The sequence below is a fragment of the Mesoplodon bidens genome (assembly GCF_964165515.1).
Source record: "Mesoplodon bidens genome assembly, chromosome: 17".
Classification (NCBI taxonomy): Eukaryota; Metazoa; Chordata; class Mammalia; order Artiodactyla; family Ziphiidae; genus Mesoplodon; species Mesoplodon bidens.
The window spans coordinates 29,230,237-29,241,738 of NC_138174.1; positions in this window are offsets into that span (position 1 = coordinate 29,230,237).

The window sequence follows — 11,502 nt, forward strand, 5'->3', positions numbered from 1 at the left end:
CTTCACACAACGACCAGCAAGCTACAGTGCTGGACACCCTATGCCAAACAACTAGCAAGACAAGAACACAACACCACCCATTAGCAGAGAGGCTGCCTAAAATCATAAAAAGTCCACAGACACCCCAAAACACACCACCAGACGTGGACCTGCTGACCAGAAGGAGAAGATCCAGCCTCATCCACCAGAACACAGGCACTAGTCACCTCCACCAGGAAGCCTACACAACCCACTAAACCAACCTTAACCACTGGGGACAGACACCAAAAACAATGGGAACTAAGAACCTGCAGCCTGCTAAAAGGAGACCCCAAACACAGTAACATAAGCAAAATGATAAGACAGAAAAACACACAGCTGGAGAAGGAGCAAGATAAAAACCTACCAGACCTAACAAATGAAGAGGTAATAGGCAGTCTACCTGAAAAAGAATTCAGAATAATGATGGTAAAGATGATCCAAGATTCTATTTCCAAGATCCAAAATCTTGGAAATAGAATAGACAAAACGCAAGAAACAGTTAACAAGGACCTAGAAGAACTAAAGATGAATCAAGCATTGATTAAAAACACAATAAATGAAATGAAAAATACTCTAGATAGGATCAATAGCAGAATAACTGAGGCAGAAGAACGGATAAGTGAGGTGGAAGATAAAATATTGGAAATAACTGATGTAGAGCAAAATAAAGAAAAAAGAATTAAAAGAACAGAGGACAGTCTCAGAGACCTCTGGGACAACATTAAAGGCACCAACATTCGAAATATAGGGGAACCAGAAGAAGAAGAGAAAAAGAAAGGGACTGAGAAAATATTTGAAGAGATTATAGTTGAAAACTTCCCTAATATGGGAAAGGAAATAGTTATTCAAGTCCAGGAGGCACAGAGAGTTCCATACAGAATAAAACCAAGGAGAAATACACCAAGACACATATTAATCAAACTGTCGAAAACTAAACACAAAGAAATCATATTAAAAGCAGCAAGGCAAAAACAACAAATGACACACAAGGGAATCCCCATCCGGAAAACAGCTGATCTCTCATCAGAAACTTTACAAGCCTGAAGGGAGTGGCAGGACGTAATAAAAGTGATGAAGGAGAAAAACCTGCAACCAAGATTACTCTACCCAGCAAGGATCTCATTCAGATTTGATGGAGAAATTAAAACGTTTACAGACAAGCAAAAGCTGAGAGTTCAGCACCACCAACCCAGCTTTAAAAAAATGCTAAAGGAACTTCTCTGGGCAAGAAACACAACAGAAGGAATATACCTACAATAACGAACCCAAAGCAATTAAGAAAATGGGAATAGTAACATACATATCGATAATTACCTTAAATGTAAATGGACTAAATGCTCCCACCAAAAGACACAGATTGGCTGAATGTATACAAAAACAAGACCCATATATATGCTGTCTACAAGAGACCCACTTCAGACCTAGAGACACATACAGACTGAAAGTAAGGGGATGGAAAAAGATATTCCATTCAAATGGAAACCAAAAGAAAGCTGGAGTAGCAATTCTCATATCAGACAAAATAGACTTTAAAATAAAGACTACTAGAAGAGACAAAGAAGGACACCACATAATGATCAAGGGATCGATCCAAGAAGAAGATATAACAATTGTAAATATTTATACACACAACATAGGAACACCTCAATACATAAGGCAAATACTAACAGCCCTAAAAGGGGAAATCAACAGTAACACAATCATAGTAGGGGAGTTTAACACCCCACTTTCACCAATGGACAGATCATCCAAAATGAAAATAAAAAAGGAATCACAAGCTTTAAATGATACATTAAACAAGATAGACTTAATTGATATTTATAGGACATTCCATCCAAAAACAACAGAATACACATTTTTCTCAAGTGCTAAAGGAACATTCTCCTGGATAGATCATATCTTGGGTCACAAATCAAGCCTTGGTAAATTTAAGAAAATTGAAGTTGTATCAAGTATCTTTTCTGACCACAATGCTATGAGACCAGATATCAATTACAGGAAAAGTTCTGTAAAAAATACAAACACATGGAGGCTAAAGAATTCACTACTTAATAACGAAGTGATCACTGGAGAAATCAAAAAGGAAATTAAAATATACCTAGAAACAAATAACAATGGAGACACGACGACCCAAAACCTATGGGATGCAGCAAAAGCAGTTCTAAGAGGGATGTTTATAGCAATACAATCCTACCTTAAGAAACAGGAAACATCTCGAATAAACAACCTAATCTTGCACCTAAAGCAATTAGAGAAAGAAGAACAAAAACATCCCAAAGTTAGCAGAAGGAAAGAAATCATAAAAATCAGATCGGATATAAATGAAAAAGAAATGAAGGAAACGATAGCATAGATCAATAAAACTAAAAGCTGGTTCTTTGAGAAGATAAACACAATTGGTAAACCATTAGCCAGACTCATCAAGAAAAAAAGGGAGAAGACTCAAATCAATAGAATTAGAAATGAAAAAGGAAAAGTAACAACTGACACTGCAGAAATACAAAAGATCATGAGAGATTATTACAAGTAACTCTATGCCAATAAAATGGACAACCTGGAAGAAATGGACAAATTCTTAGAAATGTGCAACCTGCCAAGACTGAATCAGGAAGAAATAGAAAATATGAACAGACCAATCACAAGCACTGAAATTGAAACTGTGATAAAAAATCTTCCAAAAAACAAAAGCCCAGGACCAGATGTCTTCACAGGTCAATTCTATCAAGCATTTAGAGAAGAGCTAACACCTATCCTCCTCAAACTCTTCCAAAATATAGCAGAGGGAGGAACACTCCCGAACTCATTCTACGAGGCCACCATCACCTTGACACCAAAACCAGACAAGGATGTCACAAAGAAAGAAAACTACAGGCCAATATCACTGATGAACATAGATGCAAAAATCCTCAACAAAATACTAGCAAACAGAATCCAACAGCACATTAAAAGGGTCATACACCATGATCAAGTGGGGTTTATTCCAGGAATGCAAGGATTCTTCAATATATGCCAATCAATCAACGTGATACACCATATTAACAAATTGAAGGAGAAAAACCATATAGTCATCTCAATAGATGCAGAGAAAGCTTTCGACAAAATTCAACACCCACTTATGATAAAAACCCTGCAGAAAGTAGGCATAGAGGGAACTTTCCTCAACATAATTAATGCCATATATGACAAACCCACAGCCAGCATCGTCCTCAATGGTGAAAAACTGAAACCATTTCCACTAAGATCAGGAACAAGACAAGATTGCCCACTCTCACCACTCTTATTCAACATAGTTTTGGAAGTTTTAGCCACAGCAATCAGAGAAGAAAAGGAAATAAAAAGAATCCAAATTGGAAAAGAAGAAGTAATGCTGTCACTGTTTGCAGATGACATGATACTATACATAGAGAATCCTAAAGATGCTACCAGAAAACTACTAGAGCTAATCAATGTATTTTGTAAAGTAACAGGATACAAAATTAATGCACAGAAATCTCTGGCATTCCTATATACTAATGATGAAAAATCTGAAAGTGAAATCAAGGAAACACTCCCGTTTACCTTTGCAACAAAAAGAATAAAATATCTAGGAATAAACCTACCTAAGGAGACAAAAGACCTGTATGCAGAAAATTATAAGACACTGATGAAAGAAATTAAAGATGATACAAATAGATGGAGAGATGTACCATGTTCTTGGATTGGAAGAATCAACATTATGAAAATGACTCTACTACGCAAAGCAATCTACAGATTCAATGCAATCCCTATCAAACTACCACTGGCATTTTTCACAGAACTAGAACAAAAAAAATTCACAATTTGTATGGAAACACAAAAGACCCCGAATAGCCAAAACAATCTTGAGAACGAAAAATTGAGCTGGAGGAATCAGGGTCCCTGGCTTCAGACTATACTACAAAGATACAGTAATCAAGTAAGTATGGCACTGGCACAAAAACAGAAAGATAGATCAATGGACCAGGATAGAAAGCCCAGAGATAAACCCACACACATATGGTCACCTTATCTTTGATAAAGGAGGCAGGAATGTACAGTGGAGAAAGGACAGTCTCTTCAATAAGTGGTGCTGGGAAAACTGGACAAGGACATGTAAACGTATGAGATTAGATCACTCCCTAACACCATACACAAAAATAAGCTCAAAATGGATTAAAGACCTAAATGTAAGGCCAGACACTCTCAAACTCTTAGATGAAAACATAGGCAGAACATTCGATGACATAAATCACAGCAAGATCCTTTTTGACCCACCTCCTAGAGAAATGGAAATAAAGACAAAAATAAACACATGGGACCTAATGACACTTCAAACCTTTTGCACAGCAAAGGAAACCATAAAGAAGACCAAAAGACAACCCTCAGAATGGGAGAAAATATTTGCAAATGAAGCAACTGACAAAGGATTAATCTCCAAAATTTATAAGCAGCTCATGCAGCTCAATAACAAAAAAACAAACAACCTAATCCAAAAATGGGCAGAAGACCTAAATAGACATTTCTCCACAGAAGATATACAGACTGCCAACAAACACATGAAAGGATGCTCAACATCTTTACTCATTAGAGAAATGCAAATCAAATCTACAATGAGATATCATCTCACACCAGTCAGAATGGTCATCATCAAAAAATCTAGAAACCATAAATGCTGGAGAGGGTGTGGAAAAAAGGGAACACTCTTGCACTGCTGGTGGGATTGTGAATTGGTACAGCCACTATGGAGAATGGTTTGGAGGTTCATTAAAAAACTACAAATAGAACTACCATATGACTCAGCAATCCCACTACTGAGCCTATACCCTGAGAAAACCATAATTCAAAAAGTGTCATGTACCAAAATGTTCATAGCAGCCCTATTCACAATAGCCTCGAGATGGAAACAAACTAAGTGTCCATCATCAGATGAATGGATAAAGAAGATGTGGCACATATATACAATGGAATATTACTCAGCCATAAAAAGAAATGAATTTGAGCTATTTGTAATGAGGTGGATGGGCCTAGAGTCTGTCATACAGAGTGAAGTAAGTCAGAAAGAGAAAGACAAATGCTGTATGCTGACACATATATATGGAATTTAAGAAAAAAATGTCATGAAGAACATAGGGGTAAGACAGGAATAAAGACACAGACCTACTAGAGAATGGACTTGAGGATATGGGGAGGGGGAAGGGTAAGCTGTGACAAAGTGAAAGAGTGGCATGGACATATATACACTACAAAATGTAAGTTAGATAGCTAGTGGGAAGCAGCCGCATAGCACAGGGAGATCAGCTCGGTGCTTTGTGACCATCTGGAGGGGTGGGATAGGGAGGGTCGGAGGGAGACACAAAAGGGAGGGAATATGGGAACATATGTATATATATAACTGATTAAATTTGTTATAAAGCAAAAAAAAATATTATCATCTCAGTAGATGCAGAAAAAGCTTTTGACAAAATTCAACACCGATTTATGATAAAAATATCCCTCCAGAATGTAGGCACGGTAGGAACTTATCTCAACATTATAAAGGTCATATATGACAAACCCACAGCCAATATCATCGTCAGTGGTGAAAAACTGAAAACACTTCCACTAAGATCAGGAAGAAGGCAAGGTTGCCTTCTCTCACCACTATTATTCAACATAATTTTGAAGTTTTAGCCAGAAAAATCAGAGAAGAAAAAGAAATATAAGGAATCCAAATCAGAATAGAAGAATGAAAGCTGTCATTGTTTGCAGTTGACATGATACTATATGTAGAGGATCCCAAAGATGCTACCAGAAAACTACTAGAGCTAATCAATGAATTTGGGTCAGTAGCAGGATACAAAATTAATGCACAGAAATCTCTTGCATTCCTTTACACTGATGAAGAAATATCTGAAAAAGAATTAAGGAAACACTCTCATTTACCACTGAAACAAAAAGAATAAAATAACTAGGAATAAAATCACCTAAGGAGACAAAACACCTGTATTAGGAGACTGTAAGACACTGATGAAAGCAATTAATGATGATACAAAAGATGGAGAGATATACCATGTTCCTGGATTGAAAGAATCGTCATTGTGAAAATGATTATACTACCTAAAGTAATCTACAGATTCGACACAATCCCTATCAAACTACAATTGGCATTTTTCACAGAACTAGAACAAATATTTCACAATTTGTATGGAAACACAAAAGACCCCAAATAGACAAAGCAATCTTCAGAAAGAAATACAGAGCTGGAGGAATCAGGTTCCTGGACTTCAGACTATACTAAAAACTACAGTAATCAAGACAGTATGGTACTGGCATAAAAACAGAAATATAGATCCATGGAACAGGATAGAAAGCCCAGTGCTAATCTCACACACATATGGTCATCTATCTTTGATAAAGGAGGCAATATACAATGGAGAAAAAACAGCCTCTTCAATAAGTGGTGCTAGGAAAACTGGACAGTTTCATGTAAAAGAATGAAATTAGAATACTCCCTAACGCCATATACAAAAGTAAACTCAAAATGGATTAATGACCTAAATGTCAGAGTAGACACTATAAAACTCTTAGAGGAAGACATAGCAGAAAACTCTATGATGTAAATCACAGCAATATCCTTTTTCACCCACCTCCTAGAGAAATGGAAATAAAAACAGAAATAAACAAATGGGACCTAATGAAACTTAAAAGCTATTGTACAGCATAGGAAACCATAATCAAGACAAAAAGACAATCCTCAAAATGGGAGAAAATATTTGCAAATGAAGCAACTGACAGAGGATTAAGCCCCAAAATATATAAGCAGCTCATGCAGCTCAATATCAAATAAACAAGCAACCCAATCCAAAAATGGGCAGAAGACCTAAATAGACATTTCTCCAAAGAAGATATTCAGATTACCAACAAACACATGAATGGATGATCAAACATCACTAATCACTAATCTAATATTTCTAATTAGAAAAAGACAAATCAAAATTGCAATGAGGTATCACCTTACACTGGACAGATTGACCATCCTCAAAATATCTACAAACAATAAATGCTGGAGAGGGTGTGGAGAAAAGGGAACCCTCTTGCACTGTTGGTGGAAATGTATAGTGATAGAGCCACTGTGGAGAACAGTATGGAGGTTCCTTAAAAAACCTAAAAATACAACTACTGTACAATCCAGCAATCCCACTACTGCACATATATGCTGAGAAAACCATAATTCAAAGAGAGTCATGTACCACATTGTTCATTGCAGCACTATTTACAATAGACAGGACATGGAAACAAGCTGTCCATCAACAGGTGAATGGATAAAGAAGATACGACACATACATTTAATGGAATATTACTCAACCATAACAAGGAATGAAACTGAGTTATTTTTACTGAGATGGATGGACCTAGTGTCTGTCATACAGAGAGTGAAAAAAAATGCCAATATTAACACATATATATGGAATCTTAAAAAAAATGTCGTTCTGAAGAACTTAGGGGTAGGACAGGAATAAAGACGCAAACGTAGAGAATGGCCTTGAGGCCACGGGGAGGAGGAATGATAAGCTGGGATCAAGTGAGAGAGTGACGTTGTCATATATACACAACAAAACGTAAAATAGATATCTAGTGGGAAGCAGCTGCATAGCACAGGGAGATCAGCTCGGTGGTTTGTGACCACCTAGAGGGGTGGGATAGGGAGTGTGGGAGGGAGGGAGATGCAAGAGGGAAGAGATATGGGAACATTTGTATATGTATAACTGTTTTACTTTGTTATAAAGCAGAAACTAACACACCATTGTAAAGCAATTATACTCCAATAAAGATGTTTAAAAAATCATATGATCATCTCAATAGATGCAGAAAAATCTTCTGCAAACTTCAACATACATAAAAACTCTCCAGTAAGTGGGCATAGAAGCAATATACCTCAACATAATAACGGCTATATATGAAAAACCCACATCTAACATCATATTCAAAGTGAAAATCTGAAATCTTTTCTTCTACGATCAGTAACAAGACAAGGATGCCTACTGTGATCACTTTTATTCAACACAGTATCGGCAGTCCTAGCCACAGCAATCAGACAGGAGAAAGAAATCAAAAGAATCCAAATCATATAGGAATAAGTAAAACTGTCACTGTTTGCAGATGACATAATATTATACATAGAAAATCCTAAAAACACTACCTGAAATCTAGCAGAGCTCATCAATGAATTCAATAAAGTTGCAAGATACAAAATTAATATATGGAAATCTGTTTCATTTCTACACACTAATGATGAACTATCAGAAAGAGAAGTTAAGGAAACAATCCCATTTACCATCACATCAAAAAGAATAAAATACCTAGGAATAAACCTACCCAAGGACGCAGAAGACCTGTACTTTGAAAACTATAAGACACTGGTGAAGGAAATGGAAGATGGCCCAAACAGATGGAAAGATATACTGAGTTCTTGGATTGGAAGGATTAATATTGTTAAAATGACCATAATACCCCAGACAATCTGCAGATTCAATGAAATACTTATCAAAACACCCATGATATTTTTTACAGAACTAGAACAAATAATTTTAAAATTTGTATGGAAACACAAAAGACCCCAAATTTCCATTTCTTTTATAACACAAACTAGATTATAACTGAAATTTCCTGTATACATATACACAAATAAGAAATTTTGAATTTTAATTTAGAGTTAGTTTTCAATATTTTGTTTACAATTTTCAAGTATGTATAGATTAGATTGGGATATTACAATAACCTTATCAATTTATTTGAACAAATTAGAAGGTGTTTAAGGATAAATAAAGAGACCAAATCCTATGTAGTTGTATATGTTTGAAAATATTTTTTCCTTTAGAACTTGGTATATTTGATTGTAAAATGATTTAATATTATGGTAATTATATGTCTCAGTATTTAAATTCTAGTATATATATTTTTAATGCTTAGAGTTCTGTTCTGAGTTTATCTTTCTTCCTAAGACACCTCTTGGAGGTAGTACATTTTCTGTGAAAACGTACGTTCTCCCTAATATTTCAAGTTTGTAAAAATAACAGTTTATAAGTTTTTCCTTTAAAAATTACTGCTGCTTCTGCACTTACATACTCCTTTTTATTTACATTAAGTATCTTGCTTCTTCTAGTTCCTGTCTTCATCAGTGAGGCCAAGGTTTTGTCTTCTTTATAAAGGTTTGGTCTTGTTTCTTTTTAATCTTCTTCATTGCATTTTCCCACTACTCTGTTAGTCTTTTTTCTTTTCTTTCTTTTTTTTTTCTTTTAACTTTTTAAAACTTTTTGATTTTATGTTATTTTATTCCATCTTATTTTTCCCCTTTAAAAGACCTTTTTGTTTTAAAAGAAATTGATTCTAAATGCCTTCAATTATCTTTTTATTTGCATACTATAATTTTTTATTTAACTTTTTTGGAGAATAGTTGATTTACAATGTTGTGTTACTTTCTGCTATACAGCAAAATGAATCACTTATACATATACATATATCCATTATTTTTTTAGATTTTTTTCTCATATAGGCCATTACAGAATATTGAGTAGAGTTCCCTGTGCTATACAGTGGGTCTTTATTAGTTATCTATTTTATATTTAGCAGTAAGTATATGTCAATCCCAATCTCTCAGTTTGTCCTTCCCCCCTTACTACCAGGTAAACATAAGTTTGTTTTCTACATCGGTGACTCTATTTCTGTTTCTTAAATAAGTTTCATTTGTACCTTTTTTTTTAGATTCCACATATAAGCCATATCACATAATATTTGTCTTTCTCTGTCTGACTTATTTCACTCAGTATGACAATGTCTATGTCCATCCAGGTTTCCAAATTATGTTTTAATAGACTATATTTTTTATTTGTTGAATTATACATATTATATGATATCTATATCACCTCTATTGTTATTTTTCTTCCTTTAATTATATACTTAGAATTGCTTTCAATTTCTATAACTATGAGGTGTTTTAGTAACATTTTTAAAATTTTTAAGTTAATTGATTTTGTCCAAAAAATGTATTTTGTATGCTACAGATTCCTTGTAATTTGTTAAAACCTATTTTATGGCCTAAAATATGGTTAGTCTTCAAATATGTTACCAGGGTTCTTTAGAATATTCTGTTCATAAAAATCAAGAGTATTAATTATGCTGTTCAAATCCTTTAAATCTTTACAAATTCTTTTATTACTGATATAACAATTCCTGAGAGAAATATGTGAACAGTTTCCAATTATAGAGTGTTAATTCTTTATTTATACTCTGTGACATTTTGATTTATATATTTGAAGTTGTTTTTGCTGTCCTTTTGTTGGTGATAAATTCCTGGAATTTAATATTAGACTTCTTCTTTCTATTTTTCATATCTCTTAATATTTCCTTATCTTTCAAACAATGTGCAGAATTATATTTATTTCCCATGCCTATGTTCTGGTTTACAAATTTACATTTTGTCTGATATGAAGTTTAACCTATTGAGCAAGGAAATTTTTAAACATTTCAATTATTATATATTTAAAATCTCTAAGTCATTTAGAAATATTTTTAGTATATATACATGTTTTTAGTATTTTTCTTCTTGTCAATCCATTTTCTTAGATTTTTCTGGCATCCAATCCTATTGCTTATTAGTTCTTGTATTACTTTACTCATGATAGTCTTTTTTTCTTCCTTCCTTTCCTTCTTCCTTCTTTCTTTCCTTCCTTTTTCTTTTTCTTTCTTTCTTTCTTTTCCTTGTTTCATTTTCTTTTTACTATTTGTAGTTTGCTTTCCTTCTATTTTTTTTACTTTTGTTTATTATAAATTTGAATTATCAGAGTGTTTTTGTAGGTCTTTATAGTTTAGCATTCTGGAAGGCCAAGGTTGGGTTCTGACTGATATGTAATTTGTATTATTTTCTTCCAAACTTCTTGAATATTCTCAGACAAGACTATCTAATGTTTATCCTTAAGCATAGAGTTCATGGGTCAAACAGATTGTACAAATTCTATCCAAAAATACATGTGAGGTTAAACTTGTATCTATAAATTCTTTAGAATATATAGAATGTTGATGTTTTTTCTTGCCACTCATATAATTGTTGTTGTTGTTTAATTCTGTCTTGATTCAGTTTTGAGACTTTGGCTAGAAGCCAGTTTCTATTTTTGAGCAAATGATTAAGGCCGTACACCAACCACTTCCTTTAGTAGACTCTCACACTCCAGGCCGTTATGCACCCTCCTTAATTGTCCCAGGGCCAGGTATCAAACAACTAGGGCAGCCCCTTTCCCCAGAATCCTGTGAAATTATCCATAATAGACAATCCATAGGGAGCCCCAGAGAAACCTATTAATACCAACCTACTTGCCATACCTAGGTTGCCCCCTACAACTCCAGCTTTCTCTTTTCCTGTCCCCATGTGCAAACTCCTTTGTGGCCTTGTCTGGACTCCTTTCTCATTTAGAACTCCAACACAAAAATATTTGCTTTTCATCTATCCAA